Source organism: Podarcis bocagei, assembly GCF_964188305.1.
Source record: "Podarcis bocagei genome assembly, chromosome: 1".
In the NCBI taxonomy this organism is placed as follows: domain Eukaryota; kingdom Metazoa; phylum Chordata; class Lepidosauria; order Squamata; family Lacertidae; genus Podarcis; species Podarcis bocagei.
The window spans coordinates 121,091,448-121,113,713 of NC_138125.1; the positions used below are offsets into that span (position 1 = coordinate 121,091,448).

General features: G+C 43.6%; 2 long non-coding RNA genes across 2 annotated transcripts in view; both read right to left on the reverse strand.

The window, feature by feature from the left end:
• LOC308582190 overlaps window positions 1–19,682 on the reverse strand; it is a 31,338-nt gene extending 11,656 nt beyond the window's left edge. Inside the window, exon 1 of the long non-coding RNA XR_014005543.1 lies at window positions 19,368–19,682. This is a non-coding gene — a long non-coding RNA (uncharacterized lncRNA). The remainder of the gene's footprint in view (window positions 1–19,367) is intronic.
• Window positions 1,028–10,669, reverse strand: LOC308582295. The gene is made up of 3 exons (XR_014005607.1): window positions 10,546–10,669; window positions 10,013–10,083; window positions 1,028–1,169 (listed from the first exon to the last, which is right to left on the reverse strand). It is a non-coding gene; the product is annotated as an uncharacterized lncRNA (long non-coding RNA).
• Window positions 19,683–22,266: the final 2,584 nt, after the last annotated feature.

The window sequence follows — 22,266 nt, forward strand, 5'->3', positions numbered from 1 at the left end:
CAAAGCTGATGCTGAAGAATCCTCGCTTTGACACTGGTGATCTTTGCTTCTTTCAGTACACTGGCATTAGTTCGCCTGTCTTCCCAAGTGATGTGTAAATTTTTTTGGAGACACTGTGAGAAAGAAGCACATCTGCCAGGAACAGGTGGGATGCTGGGACAGAGCCAACCTCCCAACACCAACATTGCCAGTATGTTATCTACCTCTATCTTTGCTTAATGAAATATTTATAGTGTGCACTTTCATAAAACTACAGCAAGACAGTGTACAGCATACAAAATCACAGTAAGGTTAATCAAAACATCTGTAAAAGTATCAGTAAATACTGGTTGGTAAAAAATAAAATAAAATTCACACTGCAAAGTCCTGTCTGAATAACCCAGTTTGTAGGAGTTAAAGTTCTGTATATCTCATAGTAAATGACTTTCCCCTCAGTTTCTGTAATGCATTTTGTAAATATACAAAAAAACAACAACAAAAACAACAACAATCAGTTCTATAATTTTGGTGGGGTTTTTTACACCACAACCCATGTCTTTGTTGAGGAGCACAACATTGCAAATCTGCAGGAATGCCAGACAGTGCCAAGCGAATCCAGACACTCAAAAACGGTTTGTTGCCATCTAAAGAACACCATTCTAAGATACTGTCAGAACTTAAAGCTTTTTGATTGCTTTCTGGAAAAAGGTGGGGCGGCTTATATCCCAGCTAACCAAACCGCAAGGTGAGACATGGAGAGCAAATGTTTACCTGGAAGGTATGCATAATATGCGCTAAGTAGTCATAAGAGATCCAGAATACTGAGTAATATATACTGAGTGTGAATTAAGTTTTGCAGAGGAGGACTCATTCAGTAATGCAGAATGCTTGACAAGTCTTGACCTGTGTCTTGTTCTGTATTCTTTCGGATAGTACTAGCTTAAAACCAATTATTTCCCACAACATTTTATTGTATTTCTTCAATGAAAGAATATAAACCAAATGAAATCCAAAGCATTGCCATTAATGAAAACTGATGTACATAAAATTAGCCATCATATAAACTTACATACAGAAAAGAGGTTCTTCTGGAAAGCTCTGTGTTGACTTGAAAAACACTGATTATTGAGATTATAATATCTCAATAAATGTGAGTTCATCATCAGACACATCATACTTGTTCAGACAATCTGCCCATCAAATCAAAATTAGATAGAATTAAAATTAAACAGTAGAATATTCAGGCAGAAAAGAAACTGCACTGGGAACAGGAAGAAGATCTTTCATCTGCTAAAATAAGGGAAATAGGGCAATTTGATGAAAAACATGTTTTCAGACAGTCAGACATTACACACAGAGGGCTTGCCTTCCAAAATAAGCTGAGCTGTCAACATCTGATGCTCTTGAGATAAGGGAGGACTTATTTGCCCTCATGCCTAGGAAATGAAGGGAGGCAATGGATGTAGCCATTGTACTCTGAGTGAAGGAGACACACTGTGTTGTTAGGTGAGATGATAAACAGTCCCATTTTAGCAGAGGGAATGAGGAAAGGATTTAGAGCACAGTGGTGTGTTTATATGACCAAAGTTTCTCCAGAGGCTCCCTTTAGTTAGATTTTCTCACGACCTATTCTCCCTGTGTCTCACGACCTTTCCCCACAAATGGCAGCCATTTTAGAGGCAATCTGTGTAGACTTCCAGCCACAGGTGACATGCACTGAGACAGCTGCAGGACTGCACATGTCACACACACACACACACAGAGAGAGAGAGAGAGAGAGAGAGAGAGAGAGAGAGAGAGAGAGAGAGAGAGAGAATTCAAACAATAGTTTGATTTTTGGTATGCTACAGTGATCCCTTTCACCCCAACCTGAAGCTGAATAAGAGCCATCTCTCATTGTATGGTCCTAGAAGGCTACATAGTGTAGGTAAAGGTAAAGGATCCCTGGATGGTTAAGTCCAGTCAAAGGTGACTATGGGGCTGCTGCGCTCATCTTGCTTTCAGGCTAAGGGAGGTGGTGCTGTGGTCTAAACCACTGAGCCTCTTGGGCTTGCCGATCGGAAGGTCAGCAGTTTGAATCCCCGCGACGGCGTGAGCTCCCGTTGTTCTGTCCCACCTCCTGACAACGGAGCAATTTGAAAGCACACCAGTGCAAGTAGATAAATAGGTACCGCTGCGGCCGGAAGGTAAACAACATTTCCATGCGCTCTGGTTTCCGTGACGGTGTCCTGTTGCACCAGAAGTTGTTGAGTCATGCTGGCCACATGACCAGGAAATCTGTCTGTGGACGAACGCCGGCTCCCTTGGCCTGAAAGCAAGATGAGTGCCACAACCCCATAGTCGCCTTTGACTGGACTTAACCTTCCAGAGGTCCTTTACCTTATACCTTTACATAGTGTAGAATTGTGTGGCAAGTCATATAAAGGAGGCATTGACTGGATATGACAGGCCTATGTGATTAGGCTCCACGTACCTGATTCAGGTATTTACAGATCCTCCAAGTGTCCCTATTTTCCAGGGACAATCCAGGATGTACAGAAGCCATCCCAGTTTCTGATTGATCCTGGAATATTCCACTTTTCCTTAGGACGTATGTATTTTCATTGGAGAAATGTTGGAGGGTATGGAGTTATGTGACCCCCCCAAGTCAAGGAGACCACCCCAAGTCAAGGAGACAGTGGTACCTTGGGTTACAGACGCTTCAGGTTATAGGCTCCGCTAACCTGGAAGTAGTACCTCAGGTTAAGAACTTTGTTTCAGGATGAGAACAGAAATTGTGCGGCAGCAGCGGGAGGCCCCATTAGTTAAAGTGGTACCTCACGTTAAGAACAGTTTCAGGTTAAGAACAGACCTCCGGAACGAATTAAGTTCTTAACCCAAGGTACCACTGTATACAACTTTTGGAAGACATCTGAAGGCAGCTCTGTATAGGGATGTTTTTTAATGTTTAATTATTTATTATGTTTTTATATATGTTGCAAGCTGTCCAGAGTAGCTGGGGCAATCCATTCAGATGGGTGGGGTTGAAATAATATTAATATTAATAATAATAATAATAATAATAATAATAATAATAATAATAATAATAATAATTAGACATCCCTATTTTCATCAGAGAAATGTTAGAGGATATATATTTACATACATAGGTAAAGGTAAAGGGACCCCTGACCATTAGGTCCAGTCGTGACCGACTCTGGGGTTGCGGCGCTCATCTTGCTTTATTGGCTGAGGGAGCCGGCGTACAGCTTCCGGGTCATGTGGTCAGCATGACTAAGCCGCTTCTGGCGCCAGAGCAGCACACAGAAACGCCATTTACCTTCCCGCCGGAGTGGTACCTATTTATCTACTTGCACTTTGACATGCTTTTTTCTTTTTTAAAGTAATATTTATTAGAGTTTCGAATAATACAGAAAACAAAAAGAAAAAAAGAAAAAAAAGAAAAAAATTCATCCTTTACAATCCCATTTTCAATAACTTTTTTCCGTGACTTCCCCTCACCTCCCCTTCTTGTATTCCAAGTCCAAATATTTATCCAACAAGTTCTTATCTCTAATTTCTTAACCTTAATTTGTTATTATATTTATTTCTATTAAATTTTTAACCTTAATTCATTATTATATTTAGTTCAATTTATATATCAACTTTTAACTTATGTACCTCAATCATTTATAAAATACTTTTTCTAAGGTCGACCCTATTTCCCTTCCACGAATTCCCCATTCTTATACTAATAGCAACACAGAATTAAACACAGAATAAAAAAGATCAAGCCCCCTTTGGATTTCCAAACCCCACCCTCCCTTCCCCGGTTTCAATCCCAAAACCATAGTCCATTAGTCCATCTATTATCAGCCTGGCAACCTCACGTCCGAGGCTCTTAAATCTCTCTCAGTCCCTTTCTGCCGGCTTCTTTGAAAGTCCCTTGTATTTAACACCTAGTCTCGAAGGGGCACTCTCTCTATAATATCCATGTTCCTTCCAGCCAGGCCTCCTTGTTTAAAGGTGGAGCTCAAATCCTGTTTCTTAGATCCAAATGTCCCAAAAGCTCCAGCTTCCACCTTGATCAAATTAATAGTCCCTAGATCTTCAGATCCCCACAAAAGAAGATCTTTCCATTCCTCATTTCTAAGTTCAAACCAAGTTTTCCTCTCCCAATCCTTATTTTCTTTTATGTCCATCTTGGCAGGCCTCCGGCTCTCATTTGCCTTCTGTAACATTTCAGCCCCTCCTTTCTGCTCCTCCTGTTCAGCGTATATCTCTTTCTCCTCCTCAGTCTCTAATTTCTTTTCTTGTCCAGCTGCCTGGGTTTTGTACGTCAAGTCCTTTTCCAACTCGATAGATATATTTGCTGTTGTCTTCAAATTTGTAGCACTTGTAGACAAAACATGACCTTGCTCGTACATCTTTCGCAGCTTTCCCATGAGAAAAACAACCTCATCCAAGTCAGCCAGTATTTTCCGACCTATTTCCATTCTTGTAATGTCCCTGAACCCCCTCTAGAGGGATTCTGGTTATTTAGTATTCCTTTCACTTCCAGTCCAAAAGTCAAATTAATTTGTTTCAGTCCTTCTTTATTTTCAACAACTTGTAACAATATAACCGGCTAAACCAAAGCTTTCTATTTTTTCCGACTTTGACAGCTAATTTAACAGCTGTCAAAATCTTCTGTATCTCCTCAGCAGGCTCCTCTCGCGGATCACTCCCGGTCCCGGGAAGGGTGGCACTTGATCAGAAAATAAGCTCTTATCCTCCAGCACAGTAACTTATACTTTTAAATCCGTGGAATTAATAACTTTTATCCAAAAAGGAAAAAAAAAACTCTTCTCTCGACCTTAGTTGACAAATCCTTGCTTTAAAATGTTTACAATGGGGGGAGACGGACTTCCTCTTTGCACCTCCCCCGCTCGTGCCGAATCCACAAAAAAGGGAAAAAATTTAATCCAGTTTCCAAATTACTCACGGGTTGTTGTTCTTGGTTTTTAATCCAAATTTTCAAAGGAAGAAGTCAGCGCTCTCCGACGAATGGCATGCGGCTTTGCTCGCAGGGGAAGCAGTAGACTCACAGCACTGCGCCGCTCCCCGTCCCCCGTTCCGTAGCCTTTAAAAAGGCTCCTTCGCGGGTCGGGAGGGCGCTAACGGTGCCCGCCAAGTCACCAGGTCCACGGGCATCCGCGCCCGTGGTTTTTGAGGGTCCCCGCATCGCCGGCGCGGCAGAACCCGACCCCTGTCGAGCAGACTCCCTCTGGAGCTCGGAGGGAATCCGCCATTCGGCGATGGCGCCAACCCGGAAGTCGCACTTTGACATGCTTTTGAACTGCTAGGTTGGCAGGAGCAGGGACCGAGCACCGGGAGCTCACCCCGTCGCGGGGATTCGAACCACCAACCTTCTAATCGGCAAGTCATAGGCTCTGTAGTTTAACCCACAGTGCCACCCGCATCCCCTATTTACATACATATGACACCCATAAAAGCATGGGACCTACTTCCAGAACCTCACTGGCAAGGCCAATTGTAGGAGTCTTTCTGAGAGGTAGGAAGACAAATGAGTATGAAAGAAGTTGGCTTCACCCATGTGATTCTGGTATTCACACGTGTCAGATGGTATTGCTCTCTAGAGTACTGACTCAGCAAAAGTATGCCTGGAATTTATATCAGTGCCCTATGCAAGACAAGCCTATGACTATTGTGAATAGGGAGGAAATTTGCAGAAATAATGCTTTTATCAGAGGGACATATCCAGCTGAACAGGACATGAGGAAAGTGAACATACAGCTTTACTAATGGAAAAGGCATCTCTAAAGGCCCTCTTAAGAGTCTTTTCTCTTTTCAATTCATAATATGTTTAAGGTGGAAATTGATTTCCCATTAATGACAGCAGCAAAACATTACTGATTCGGCCGGATCAGCCATGTAAATATGCTTTAAAAGATACACATAATTTAAAAGAACATGACCTCCAAACCATTTAGTACTGTACTTTAATAAGGCAAGGGCACCGTCTCAGGAGTCTTAGATTAATGACAAGCCATGTCTCTATTTTAGAAGGAAGACATGTGTTGGTTTCCGAATTTGCTCATCCCCTCTCGAATAGACATTTCTGCGTTAACAGCACAGCATTTATATGACTTCTGAGAACACCCGGGTTGCTTTGATGGCCACAGGTAATGCATCAATAGATCAGAAAGACAGAAATGGGAAAAGGAAGGGAAATACCGGTAGATCTGCTCTTTTCTGTGATAACTTAATGTAGTCTTCAACTATGTAGGCACACAGGGACATTGATTTCCATCTAATTCTAGAGAGGAGCAAAAGACAGGAAGAAGAGTCAGGTTGCCTCCAGATGGTTGTTTTATTGTGGGTGTATTCTGCAATATAATCTTGACACAATAATAGTGCATTAGTAGTGGATTTGTTATACTTCAGTTTGTTCTGTTATGCTTCCCAAATGCTGTCCGGAGGGGCTATAGTGCAACAAAGCAGGACAAAAATAAACCACCGGAACGCTTGTGGTATAAAATGTTGTGGGATTTGATCAGGAGGTTGTGGGATATGCACTGGTTAGAAATGAAGCAGTGTGGCTTCTGACGCGTGGGTGGATTCCCACGAGGCAAGACACAGTGATAACAGCAAGAACCTTTATTGAATTAACAGAACTGGACAACAGGGGCAAAGCAACTGCTTATATACATTTCTGAAGGCCTGGGCCACTCCCACTCACAACGTCATTGGCTGTCTAAACTTCCAAGCTGCGAATCATGACTCAGAGATTAAGGGCCAATGGCAGAGGCCCAAATCCTGAAATGTTCTGTGATTGGAAGTCATGTATAGAATCAGAACACAAGGGCTCAGAATCCTTAGTCCAGACGCAAGCTCAGGCAAACACAGACCACTGAATACATAATAGCTTCCTGGATAGCTCATTTGGTTGGTGTGTGGTGCTGATAATGCCAAGGTTGCAACATGTTCGATCCCCTTATGAGACAGTTGCATATTCCTGCATTTCAGGGGGTTGGACTGGATTCAGATCCTCAGGGTCCCTTCCAACTCTACCATTGTATGATTCTATGACCAACTCAAAAGAGAGAACAGCAAGGGCCTCAAAGTTGCCCACCAAGAGTTAGCACCTGGAGAGCAGAGAGGCCTTTAAACCATCCTCTACATTCAGTGGTGATTATGATTTATAAACGGTGAATAAGAATTATGTCAAAAACAAGAAAATGTGAACCAGTAACTTTTGTGTGCTTACATGTTAAGGTCCCTCTAATGAAAGATGGTGGTGCTTGCATAATCAAATTGTTTTGTTTATTTAATCCATTCAGTCTAAGGAAGGGCAACAACCATTTAAAAGTGAATTCACTACCACCACCTGTTATTGCCTTAGAGATGCTAAAACATAAAAGATAAGTAGAAAATAAGTTGCCTGTATCCAAAGCATCATGGTGATCTACTGCACTGGGTATGATAGCTTATGTTGATGGACCTGTTTGCGGAACATTCACCCCTGATTCCTTTGCACAAAGTTTGACGGGAGGTCAGATTACACTGGCTACTTATTGAGCATGCATTCTTATTTGTTCATGGAGAGATTATATGATGTGTCAAGCAAGTATCATCCCACTCCCTCCAGTGAATTTCGCATTCCCTATCATAAAAAGTGTGGGTTTTTTGTGGGGAGGGGAAGGGGAAATTAGTTTGTTGAGCAATAGCACCAAATCCACTCTAATCGCACAACCTGAACTTGCCAATACAGTGGTACCTCGGGTTACATACGCTTCAGGTTACATACACTTCAGGTTACAGACTCCGCTAACCCAGAAATAGTGCTTCAGGTTAAGAACTTTGCTTCAGGATGAGAACAGAAATCGTGCTCTGGCGGCGCTGTGGCAGCAGGAGGCCCCATTAGCTAAAGTGGTGCTTCAGGTTAAGAACAGTTTCAGGTTAAGTACGGACCTCCAGAACAAATTAAGTACTTAACGAGGTACCACTGAATGTGCCCTTGGAGTAAATAATGAATCCTCTTCAGGTATTCCTCTCATCGCGAAGGACCTTTCATACTGGACATTTGAACCAATAGGGAACTCCAGCTCGCTTCTGATACACGGGATGGAATAGAATAGAGCTGAAACTTCAACTCCATCCTCCGAAATATTAAAATATGGGATATATAAGCGGGGGGGGGGAGTGGGGGACAGGGGGGAAAGAGCCAGAAAAATAAGATGTGAGGCCTGCTGGAGGTTTTCTTTTGAACAGCTCCACTTTCACCACCTGGGGGGCAAACAGGTGCCCACAGTAGATGGCCTCTAAGTGCTCTACTGATGGAGCAGCCTTTGCACAGCTGCGACTATCCTATCTGGCAGGGGTCTGCTTTTCAACTCATGATGCTGATGAAGCCACACACATTTTACCCAGCTGCTACTCCCCACAAAGGCTGCTCTGCGGAACAAAACACCACCAGCCTCTTTTCTCCCTTTCTTCCCCAAACCTTTCCCAGCTCGTAGGGGGTTCTGTCCGCTGTGCCGTATAAAAGAGCTTGTTGTTCCAACCATTCCGTTCTCCCCCCGCCCTGTTTTCAGCCCAGCCGTAAATATTCTCTTTAGATTGTTCGCCATGCGCTTAACCCACATAAACGAGTCACTTTCCCTCAGTCCCATTTGTTGTCAAAAGCAAGAAGAACAAAGCACTCGGCTTTTCTTTTGTCCAAATCATAACAATAATAATATATAAAAAAAAGATTCAGAACAGTGGTGGTGTTTTTTTTATGTGTGTCTTTTAGCATTTACATGACAATACCTCTTAAGGAAATGGGTATATTTGTATGTTACAATGTGCTCCGCTATTTAGAGCAATTTGCATGCAAGTATTCTTAGAGTCCTGAGCGCAGGGCAAAGCTCATGTCTTTCAGGCTCTGCAACTAGAAGAAACTGTGGATACCTTTATTAAGTCTGATCTCTTTCTCTCTCTCATATACAGTGGTACCTTGGATTACAGGTGCTTCAGGTTACAGACACTTCAGGTTACAGACTCTGCTAACCCAGAAATAGTACCTCGGGTTAAGAACTTTGCTTCAGGATGAGAACAGATATCGTGCTCCAGCGGCGTGGCGGCAGCAGGAGGCCCCATTAGCTAAAGTGGTGCTTCAAGTTTTTTTTTTTTTAAGTAATATTTATTAAAGTTTCAAAAGGTACAAAAACAAAACAAAAAGACAAAAAAACACAAAAAATTCCACCTTTAAAATCTCATTTTCAATAACTTCTTTTCACGACTTCCCCTCACCTCCCCTTCTTGTATTCCAAATCCAATTATTTGTTCAACAAGTTTTTATCCCTAATGTCTTAACCTTAATTTGTTAATATGTTTATTTGTATTAGATTTTAACCCTTAATTCATTATTATATTTAGTTCAGTTTAAAAATCAACTTTTAGATTATATACCTTAATCATATGTAAAGAAATTTTTTTCTAAGGTTGACCCTATTTCCCTTCCACGAAAAAAATGGTGCTTCAAGTTAAGAACAGTTTCAGGTTAAGAACGGACCTCTGGAACGAATTAAGTTCTTAACCCGAGGTACCACTGTATAGATCAGGGCAGGCAAGGTTGTGGTCCTCCAGACTACAATTCCCATCATCCTTAAGTATTGGCCATGCTGACCAGGGCTAATGGGAATTGGAATCACAGGTTCCCCAACCCTGATATAGATAGATGGAAAGATAGATATTGATAGAATCTGGTGATGCCTTTTAATTTTAATCTTCATTTTTATGCCTTTATCTGGTGATATCTGTTAGTTTTCTTTGTACTTTTTCTTAATCTGGCAGTGTCTTTTATTTTTTAATCTTTATTTTTGTGTGTGTATGTTTCTTTTTACCTCATCGCTTTTCTGCAAATCCATCCAACGCTATTGTCTCTCCACTAGCCAAGTAAGAATCCCCGCCCCACCGCCATTGCTACAGTGAACAGCATATAGAAATATTAGATTTCCACGCTCCACGGGCAAGTGACACGATTTGACACTGCTGTGTTGCCACTTACTTGGTGCCAACGTCCTTTGTAGTCCAAACATTTTGGGGGAGGGGAGAACAATTATAATGTCACTCCAGGACCTGTCAGGATGGATCATGGCAATGACTTGTTTTAACAAACGGGAACAAAAACATAAAACTCCTCAGTAGAGTTTTGTATTTTCCTGCCATTAGCGGCTACTTTGTGAATAATACATATCTGAACACCTGGGCTTTGCTGCCATGATTTAGTTATTTATAAGCAGCGGCTTTCATTACATTTTGAAGACATCTCCATTTATAACAATTGGAAATGACAAAGGACGACTGAACTATAGGAGCACATCCAAGGCTTCGGGTTGTAAACCGCTAGAGCTTTCTGAGCAGACAGGATATACAGTAAATCTAATCTAGGGCAATGTTGGGAATCAGACATCCACCATGTACCTTTGAGGAATTGTGCCTTTTCTAAGGTTACCCAGCACACATAATTGGATCATGGCTTACTACGTTATGAGCTGCCTCGAGTTTAACGTCAAGTAATTTGCTGCATTACAATACAACCTGCGTTTGGCCATTTTCTTTGCTTCTGATGCAGAATGTTGGTCTCGCATTCCCACTCAGGTTCTCTGTCTGTCGCCCAAATATATAACTTCACTTTTCACAAAGGCTTATGGTAGACAACAGTTAAAAGGATGGAGTCTCATAATGATGATGTCATACAGCTGAGACCCAGATCAGCTGCCCCCCAACAAGCCCAAACCTGCCACTCTGTTTGCTACCACCACCTCCCTCCCATCCTTCCAGCCATAATCTCTTAAAATATCAGAAATTGTGGACCTCACTGGGAATCCTATTTCCACTTTCTGAACTGAAATATACTCAGAGTCGCAAAGTGATTTCATGCTCTTTATTCAGCTCATAGTGGTGAGGAGGAATGAATGAAAGTCCCCTCAAAGTATCTGCTTTATATACATTATTTACACAATGGGCTGCACATGATTGGTTAATTCTGGAATTCTACTGTAAGTCAATCAGGTTGTGGATTCACTTATATCTGGAGCATGATTGGGTGGTTCCTGCCAACCAATCATACTGCTGCATTTTTCTTGGACCAATCACACTGCTGCATTCTGAATCCTATTGTTCTAGAACCAATCAGACTGCTGCAGTTTGGATCCTATTCAACTCAGTACATAACATGAACCCTCAGTAAGCATTCTCATTCATTTCACAGCTTCGTCTCCATAACAGTGTGGGCTAGGAGCTTCCTCAGACAACAACAACAACAACAACAACAACAACAACAACAACAACAACAACAACAACAGAGAAACTGAAGGTCAGGCTAGATGTGAATTAGACTCATCTTTATGTTTAATGCTTAGGATTTTTTAATGCAAATAGCATCAGCTGAGGGAGACTGATAATGGTCAGCCCACTGGCCTGGATGGTAGATTTGTTTTATCCCCTGTTGCAGTCTTGAAGAAGATTCCTCCAATGAAACTTGGTATTTGTGTTGGGAAGGGGGAATTACCCATTGGAGCCAATAGATGTCCCCCAAAAGCAAATACTAGCCTCAAGGAAGGCTGTTACTCAAGACTGCAGCAGGGAAGAGTTAAATTCTCCCTTCATGCCTGCTTTGATCACAGTGTGTGCCCCTGTCCTCATCACCAACCCCATGGATGCTATTTGCATTTTTCTAACTTGTGCATTAAAATAAAAGGCACTCAGAGATCTAGAGGTTTCTGTTTGCATCAGATAGCAAAATCGTATCCCACCACTTCCCCACTGCATGGTAAAATTGCAGACATGCAAATTTGTAGCCTGCCTTCAATCATTCACAGACTACAAATTCTGGAACAGAAGGGCTATCGCTGATTAGACATCTTACTGTGAACATCCCCTTACTACGAACCAAAAATCTAGATACATTCACCGTGGAGGAGGGGAAAAATCTTGCACCCCCTCATGCACTGGCAAGTTCCCATCTGCGAATTTCTTGTTTGTTCTTCTTCAACAGTCTAAAGAGACGTATGTTTTAAAAATTAGCTCTGCGTCTTTGTAACAGAACAATTGCCTTCCTTTTCCAGCTTGTGAAGCACGATTTTCCTTTCTCACACTTGTTATCGACATGCTTGCCGAAAGATAAGAGACAGCCTTGGAACATCGGCAGTCTATTGATATGAAAGGGTCTGCCGTGGATTACAAAGTGAAGTTCGTACTCTGTAAACACACCGCCGCCGACAGATTGGCTCAGAAGACGTCCAGAGGGCAACGAGGATATCAGGTCCATGGCAGCTGAGCAGCTGCTGTGCATTTATAAACTTTCTCCTGTAAGAATGCTGAGAATTTTCTGAAATCACCATAACGTATTATGTCTTTACAAGCAACCGGCCAGCTTCAAAAGCCACCCGCTGCTAGCCAAATCAATTTCATGAAAAGAAAGGAAAGCACCATACAAATGGCTCTTTATGAGAAAATTAGCGCCGGCTATAACTCTAATATAATTTACTCCAGAATAATCCCATCGCCCTAAGTGAGATCATTCCACCAGTAGTGGCCTAAAGATCACAACTGATTCCCACACTCTTAACTGTATTATTATATACACACACACATTTGAGCTTGATATTGCACATCTAAACAATAAATATACCATGTAACAGCATCCTAGATATGAGAAGCCCCTTTGAGTCCTAAGCAATTTCGCCCCTTGATTTCAGGAAACTGAACAGTTCAGTGGATAATTTGTGGAACATTTGGTACCCGGCACCTAGAATTCAGCATCCTAGAGTCAAGGTCTTAGAACTACAGAGAACTGAAAATTGTCTGAGAGAATCTCTTCCCATATAAGCCCCGCGTATTCCTGTAGGGGATGCGGGTGGCTCTGTAGTCTAAACAACTGAGCCTCCTGGGCTTGTCGATCAGAAGATCAGCGGTTAGAATCCCTGCAACTGCGTGAGCTCCTGTTGCTCTGTCCCAGCTCCTGCCAACCTAGCAGTTTGAAAGCATGCCAGTGTGAGTAGAGAAATAGATACTGCTGTGGCAGGAAGGTAAACGGCGTCTCTGTGCGCTCTGGTTTCCGTAACGGTGTCCTGTTGCACCAGAAGCAGTTTAGTCCTGCTGGCCACATGATCCGGAAAGCTGTCTGTGGACAAATGCTGGCTCCCTTGGCCTGAAAGCAAGATGAGCGCCGAAACCCCATACTCGCCTTAGACTGGACTTAAACATCCAGAGTCCTTTACCTCTACCTTTTTTTTAACTGCTTGGAAAAAAATCACTGAAGCCAGAGAGATACTCCTGGTGCGTGGAATTTCCGTGTTCTGCGTAGCTTCTAGCTCCTTCCCATGACTAATAAAAGCAGAACCAGTTATGCAAAATTGGGGGGGGGGAATATGTGCATAGACTATTTGTTTGCATAATTTATTCCAGTTAAATAATTTAATTCTTAGAATCATCGAATCATAGAATCATAGAGTTAGAATAGACCACAAGGGCCATCGAGTCCAACCCCCTGCCAAGCAGGAAACACCATCAGAGCACTCCTGACATATGGTTGTCAAGCCTCTGCTTAAAGACCTCCAAAGTAGGAGACTCCACCACACTCCTTGGCAGCAAATTCCACTGTCGAACAGCTCTTACTGTCAGGAAGTTCTTCCTAATGTTTAGGTGGAATCTTCTTTCTTGTAGTTTGGATCCATTGCTCTGTGTCCGCTTCTCTGGAGCAGCAGAAAACAACCTTTCTCCCTCCTCTATATGACATCCTTTTATATATTTGAACATGGCTATCATATCACCCCTTAACCTCCTCTTCTCCAGGCTAAACATGCCCAGCTCCCTTAGCCGTTCCTCATAAGGCATCGTTTCCAGGCCTTTGACCATTCTGGTTGCCCTCCTCTGGACACGTTCCAGTTTGTCAGTGTCCTTCTTGAACTGTGGTGCCCAGAACTGGACACAGTACTACAGGTGAGGTCTGACCAGAGCAGAATACAGTGGCACTATTACTTCCCTTGATCTAGATGCTATACTCCTATTGATGCAGCCCAGAATTGCATTGGCTTTTTTAGCTGCCGCGTCACACTGTTGGCTCATGTCAAGTTTGTGGTCAACCAAGACTCCTAGATCCTTTTCACATGTACTGCTCTCAAGCCAGGTGTCACCCATCTTGTATTTGTGCCTCTCATTTTTTTTTGCCCAAGTGCAATACTTTACATTTCTCCCTGTTAAAGTTCATCTTGTTTGTTTTGGCCCAGTTCTCTAATCTGTCAAGGTCGTTTTGAAGTATGATCCTGTCCTCTGGGGTGTTAGCCACCCCTCCCAGTTTGGTGTCATCTGCAAATTTGATCAGGATGCCCTTGAGTCCATCATCCAAGTCGTTGATAAAGATGTTGAATAAGACCGGGCCCATGACAGAACCCTGTGGCACCCCATTAGTCACTCTTCTCCAGGATGAAGAGGAACCATTGATGAGCACCCTTTGGGTTCGGTCAGTCAGCCAGTTACAAATCCACTGAGTGGTAGCATAGTCAAGACCGCATTTTACCAGCTTCTTTACAAGAATATCATGGGGCACCTTGTTGAATGCCTTGCTGAAATCAAGGTAGGCTACATCCACTGCGTTCCCTTCATCTACCAGGCTTGTAATTCTGTCAAAAAACGAGATCAGGTTAGTCTGACATGACTTATTTTTCAGAAATCCATGCTGACTATTGGTGATCACAGCATTCCTTTCTAGGTGCTCACAGACTGCTTGCTTAATGATCTGCTCCAGAATCTTCCCTGGTATTGATGTCAGACTGACTGGGCGATAATTATTTGGGTCCTCTCTTTTCCCCTTTTTGAAAATAGTGACAACATTTGCCCTCCTCCAGTCTGCCGGGACTTCGCCTGTTCTCCAGGAATTATCAAAGATGACTGCCAGTGGTTCTTCTTGAATTCTTCTTGAACCTGGGTTTTCAGAATAAAAAAATTCCTTCCAGTAGCACCTTAAAGACCAACTAAGTTAGTTCTTGGTATGAGCTTTCGTGTGCATGCACACTTCTTCAGATATTCTTCAGATATGGGTTTTCAGAATACTGAAAAAATACAGGCATCGGTAAAGCTTCAAACAAATGAGTCTCACATGAACCACCTGTTGTTGAAGTGTCCCATTGGGGGATCAAATGATTTCCAACGTAACATATTTCCTACACATACATAACTAGCATGTTGGAGAGAAGGCTCTGAGCTAGATTTTGTTTGACATTCTGATTTTGTATGCCTGAAGTGGAAGCGTTTTATGTCAGGGAGCGCTTCGATTTGTTACGGGTGAACTCCCCACAGCTTAATTTGGAGTTGGCTCAGTATTTATGAGCTTCATGAGCACAGCTTTGGGAAACGTTTATGGTTTCTAAATATTCCCTCGTTGCTTCTAACATGGACACATATGCACATGAACGCCACCATGATAACATTCTTGTTATCTGCTTGCCTCTGAACTCCTGTGACCCCTGTCTGTATCCACCCCACAACGCCAGCCAGGATACAGAGCTGCTTGGAAAAAACTCTCATTCCAACAAAACATCCAGGGGCAGGAGAGGGTTTTCTATCTGCATGGAGGACAGCAACTGCGCAAAATATTTGCAATGAAGATAATTGACCCAGAGTAAATACTTATCAAACTAAAGGCTGCTTAGTTTGGTAGTTTGGTCATGTAAATTCGTGGCAATCAATGAGAGCGTCACACATAACTCTTCTAGATGCACCCACAAAAAGCCAGTGTTCCCACATTACGTTCTGTTCATGTACAATCTTTTTACCTGTGTACACAACACTTGCGCTATACACTTACAGTTTTTCACATGTAATATTCAAGGCATGTGCAGTCTGCATACTTCTGTCCACAATAGCTGAACCATGCAAATCAACAAGTGTTCACTCTTTCACACAAACGCTTGTACGTGTGTACAGACAGCGTGTACCTGTGTCGGGTGCAATGAGTGAACAAGCCTACAGTTGCACAGCAAACAACAACAGTTTCAATGAGACTATGGGGTTAATATTAAAGAACTCTGGGTATCCACCTTCGAAGAGGCTGACCTCGTCTCCTTCCCTTCTCAGTGTGGACTGTGCATGTACAGAATTCTATTTAACATTCTAAACCAGGGAAGAACCTCTGGGGGAAATGGCACTCATCTTGTAATAAAGTTGAGCATTATGAACTTTGCTTTTTAAAGGAATTTTCACTGGGGAAATAAACTCAAAAGGAGCACTTTAAAATCACAAGATAGCGGATTTTTAACCTTTACACTAGACACACATTTAAATAGTAAATTATTTTAATTTTTAAAAACTTGGCATTTAAAATTTAGCTAAAAGATCTACAAGACTGAAATATATTTTTTAAAATACAAAATCCCATTCAGTATACAGTGGTGCCTCGCAAGACGAAATTAATTCGTTCCGCAAGTTTTTTCTTCTTGTGAGTTTTTCGTCTTGCGAAGCACAGTTTCCCATAGGAATGCATTGAAAATCAATCAATGCGTTCCTATGGAGACCGTCCGGGGACAGAGGGGAAGCGCCTCATGCCTTCCCCTCTGTCCCCGGACCTGTTTTAAAGCAAGGCTTCTCCCCGTTGCCGCCCCTTGGTTCAAAAGGGGTCCGGGGAGAGAGGGGAAGGCGCGCGCGCGCCTTCCCCTCTGTCCCCGGAGATTGCGGGGCTGGCAATGGGGAGAAGCGATCTTCTCCCCGCCGTCCCTTGCTTCAAAAGAGGTCCGGGGACAGCGGGGAAGACGCGCTGCGCTTCTCCGCTATCCCTGGAGCTTGTGGGGGCAAGTTTCGTTTTGTGAAGCAAGCCCATAGGGAAATGCGTCTTGCGAAGCGGCTAAGAAAACGAAAAACTCCTTCGTCTAGCGAGTTTTTCGTCTTCCGAGGCGTTCGTCTTGCGGGGCACCACTGTAAATTTTTGGGACAGCCTGACATCGTCTCCTGACTCTGGCTGAAGAAATGGACAGCAGCAGGCCTGGGATTGTAATAGGCTTTACCAAGCCCATTCGGAGCTATGTTTAGTTGTGCATTAACAGTCTGCGCTCTCATACTTGTTTGCATGTCATTGGTTTGTTTTTTTTATGGGACCACAATGTTCAGCCTCCCCTCCTTTCCCCAGACTGCACACAAGAGTTTGAAAGCCTTGAATGGCATAGACACAGGTTTTGCTTAAAACAAGGTGGCAAATCATCAATCACAGAGTTTGAAGGAAAATCTGAACAGAATCTAGAGCTGCATTTCCTTTCCCCCAAATGTAAACTGGAGCCAAACAGAATTAAAAGGGCATGGCTTGAGGGCGGAAGAGGATTTTGAGTTCCTTATGGGAGATTCATGAAGCCTGCAGGGGTGGGGCTTCCCCCCACACTTTATATATTAAGAAATGTCGTGCTGTATAAAACTGCATTATTCCCCCAGGGTTTCATCTACTTTTGAATCTGCTTCTTGCATCCCTTGACCAAATGGCCCCTGACTCACAAAATCTTTATGCCACAGTAAATTGGGCGGTGGTGTGACGGAGCCAACAATGTCCTCTGCTTGTGTTTAGTAAAACAGAGGCTCTTAAAAAAGGATTATTGCCCGGATAAAATTGGAAAGGCAACATCTGTGCTAAAAACAGTCCCTGAGCCATACCGATTCTCCTGGAAATGCGTTAGGGAAACGAACCAAGAAGATACACAACTGCTATTGTTAGGCCACCGCATAGACAATCAATCAATTCCATCCTGATCCTACACAGACGTTTTAATTACTGCCATAAATCATTATCTGAAGGTTACCAGACCTCAAAGACAGCAAAATCACCACTGAAGTTGTTTGGCTAAAGAAAATGGATCGAGGTGCTTCAGTTTAGAAAGTGACAGGGAGAACATTCTAGCAGAGCATTTTCTTTTTGCTGTCAAATAACATTTGGATTCCCGTCCCCCTGCCCCACCGCATTTAGAAAAAACAATTGGGATCATTTCTCCTCTGTTTTTATTATTTACTTAATTAATTAACTAACCCACCGAATGTAAACAAACTGATCTGGGTACCAGACAAGTCTATGGTAGCGTGAACAAATAAATTCATAAAACCATTCATAGTCTAGCAGATGAGTAGGCAAACTAAGGCCCGGGGGCCAGATCCGGCCCAATCGCCTTCTAAATCTGGCCCGCGGACAGTCGGGGAATCAGTGTGTTTTTACATGAGTAGAATGTGTGCTTTTATTTAAAATGCATCTCCGGGTTATTTGTGGGGCAAACGAATTCGTTCATTTCCCCCAAAAAAATATAGTCCGGCCCCCCACAAGTTCTGAGGGACAGTAGACCGGCCCCCTGCTGAAAACATTTGCTGACCCCTAGTCTAGCAAGTTGCCTTTCTGGGGAAGGCTTAGGCTGGTGAATGAAGTGATATGCAGACTTTTTAAGGATTTGACCGAATCAACTGGAAGACAAAGGATGTTTTGGAATATTCAGGCACAAAATGCAGACCCTGCTAGTGTCCCTATTTTCCAGGGACAGTCCCGGATTTACAGAAGCCATCCCAGTTTCTGATTTGATCCCAGAATGTCCCGCTTTTCCTTAGGACGTCCCTATTCGCATCGGAGAAATGTTCGTTGGTATGGAATTATGTGACCCCTGAGCCAAGGAGACAAGTAATTATGCAACCTTTAGAAGACATTTGAAGGCAGCCCTGTATAGGAAAGATTTTTAATGTTTAATGTTTTATTGTGTTTTGCTATATGTTGGAAGCAGCCCAGAGTGGCTGGGGCCAACCATTCAGATGGACGGGGTATAAAGAATAAAATTATTACTGTTATTATTATGGAATAGGACGTCCCTATTTTCATTGGAGAAATGTCAGAGGGTATGAGTGATTAATTCTGCCACTTCCCTCCACTCCACCGCTGAACAAGAAATCACCGTTGAAAGGGAAATTGAGGCTGGCGTAATAAAAGGTCTCCTTGAATTTAATGACTGCTTTTGTGCTAAAAGGTAAAGGTAAAGGACCGCCTGGACGGTTAAGTCCAGTCAAAGCCGACTGTGGGGTTGCGGTGCTCATTTCGCTTCAGGCCGAGGGAGACGGGGTTTTCCACAGACAGCTTTCCAGGTCATGTGGCCAGCAGGACTAAAGAGCAATGGAGCACCATGATGGAAACCAGAGCAGCGCACAGAAACACCATTTACCTTCCCGCTGCAGAGATACCTATTTATCTACTTGCACTGGTGTGCTTTTGAACTGCCAGGTTGGCAGGAGCTGGGACAGAGCAACAGGAGCTCACCCCGTTGCGGGGATTCGAACCGCCGACCTTCCGATCAGCAAGCCCAAGAGGCTCAGTGGTTTAGACCACAACACCACCCACGTCCCTTTACCTTTACCTTGCTTTTGTGCTACACAGGCAGTGACACCTGCAAACCGCTGCCACTGCTGATTCCTGTTGAGGTGTCCCTTCCCCTTGTGCAGTACTTCTGTACCTGGTGCAGCTGCCGCAGGGAGTTTGGAGCAGCAAACTAGCTTCTGAAGTCTGTGTGTTTATTATGCTACTCATGGTTCCGGCAAAGAACGCCCTTGCATGAGTTCTGCCTGCCAGGCTGTTAGCCAAACGGCGGCTCCTCTGAGCTCCCAAGGTGCCAGGCGGATCAGACAAGGTCACCTCAACCTGGGCAATGAAAGAGAGCTTGTTTCATTTCAGAGATACCTTTCAACACTGGAACGACTTGCCCCCATCTCCGCTTCCCCCTCTCCCAGGCACTCTCATCAGCAACCTTGCACAGTGCAGCCAGCCAGCCAGCATTCGAGCAAGCAGTGGGATGCAGGCCAAAGTCCTTACGCGTTAATTCTTCCACTTCCCTCCCCACTCCCTGCTTAGCGTAAAGCCATTTAAAGCTGGCATGTAAAAAAATTGTGTCAGGAGAGCTGGAAAGCGTTTCGGCGGAGGCCTCCCACAGGAATAATGTTTGCACACCGTCTGCAAAAACACTTTGCAACTTCTGTTGAAAACGGCAGGATTGAAAGGCACTTTGAGGACAAAGCAAGTTGCCGGACTCATTTGCTAGAGGTGCAGATGCAGAACGTGTGCGGATCACCAACAAGACCAACTGCTGAGGTCCATCTCTGTGATATTCCTGCATGGGCTGCAACTTCCTTAGGCGTCCGGGCACCAACCATATCATTTTAAGAATCCCAGGGCCAGGGAAGTGTTATCTGTGGCCCTCCATATGTTGCTGGACTCCAGTCCCCATCAGCAGCAAGGCCAGGAGCCGAGGATGAGAAGAGTTGTAGCCTAAAATATATATGGAGGGCTGCATGTCCCCCATCTCTGTCCTAAACTCACCACAGCTGCCAGCTCCATGGCTCCATGACAGACTGTCTTTCCCTTCCATCTTTTTTGCCAAATCCACAGGGTGAGACATATAAAATATCCAATGGATGGGGCTTCCCCAATTTCTTTTGGGGGAGTGTTCCAGAGGGTTGGTGCTACAGCTGAAGCAGCCTCAGAGATTTCCAGATGGCCATCTGCAGGCCAAGAGAGGATAATTAGGTTCTACTCTGCTGATTGTCAAGGCCAATTTGACCTGTAACAGAGGAGGAGGGCATACTCTACATTTCTCCGAAGAAAATAGGGACGTCCTACGGAAAAGCGGGACATTCCAGGATCGGATCAGAAACCAGGATGGCTTCTGTAAATCCGGGACTGTCCCTATGAAATAGGGTCTGCATACCCTCCAACATTTCTCTGATGAAAACAGGGACAGCCTATTCCATTTATATATATATTCCAATTTAGAATATTCATTTAAACAACCTTAAAATATCAATGACTTCCTTTCTTTCCTTTCCGTGGTTCATTTTGCATAGCGTAAACCCTTGCATATTTTATATAAACTGAAACATTCAGTATTCCATTATTACTTCCATCAAAACTTATTTACACTGTTGAATTTATCTTAATGCTGCCAACGTTTTCAAGGGTACACAACTTCCCACATATATTCAATAAACATTTTCCGATCTTCTTTAAACGAATTTTCTACTTGCTCTCTTATTCTATAAGCTAGATCTGCAAGATTGTTATTTTATTATCTATACCCCGCACATCTTTCTGGGTTGCCCCAGCCACTCTGGGCAGCTTCCAACATCTATAAAAACATAATAATAATACAGGGCTGCCTCCTTGGCTCAGGGGTTGCGTAACTCCATACCATCCAACATTTCTCCAATAAAAATAGGGATGTCCTAAGGGGAAAAGTGGGACAGTCCAAGATCAAATCAGAAACTGGGATGGCTTCTGTAAATCTGGGACTGTCACTGGAAAATAAAGGCGCTTGGAGAATCTGGGAGGTCTCCCTGCTATCCTCATCTCAAGTGGTTTAGAGTTTTATGTGTCAACAGTAAAACCCCGAACTTGCCTCAGTAGCTAATAGGTAAGCCACCAGTGCGGCTTAAGTAAGGCTAGGTGTACAACTCGGTACTCTAGCCACAGCATTCACTCTGTACTGGCTGCAGTTTCTGAACCAAGCACTAAGGCAGCCCCACACAGAGAACATTACCACAATCTCAACATGAGGTGACAAATGCATGAATCATTGTGGAGAGTCCATCTTTGTCCAGGTAGGGCTGTAGCTGTCGTACCAACTGGAGCTAGAAATGTAGGTGGGTTCCCACGAGGCAAGACACAGTGATAACAGCAAGAACCTCTATTGAACGAACAGAACTGGACAACAGGGGCAAAGCAACTGCTTATATACGTTTCTGAAGGCCTGGGCCACTCCCACCCCCAACGTGTTTGGCTGTCTAAACTTCCAAGCCGCGAATCATGACTCAGAGTTTAAGGGCCAATGGCAGAGGCCCAAATCCTGAAATGTTCTGTGGTTGGATATCATGTGTCAAATCAGAACACAGGGGCTCAAAATACTTAGTCCAGACTCAAGCTCAGGCAAACACAGACCACTGAATACAGAACACCATGCTTCACAGGAAGTTCCCCACCCTGGCCAAGAGTTAGGAGGTTGGAATGATTCAAACCACAGAGGCTGGGGAGTGGGAGGTGAAGTGGGGAAGGGCCAACATCAGAAGTACCCCCAACCCTCCACCTCATCTGTGAAATTTCACAGGTCTTTAGGTAGCTCGAGATAACCAAGAGCCTATTTTCTACATAAAGCCCAATATTTCTGCCCCCCCCTTTTTTTTGGGTGAAACCCAGTTTCATTAAGTTAGCAAGCTCTAATGAGCAGGCTAAGGAAATAACAAGAGGCCTTGCTGCAACAGGAAACAAAG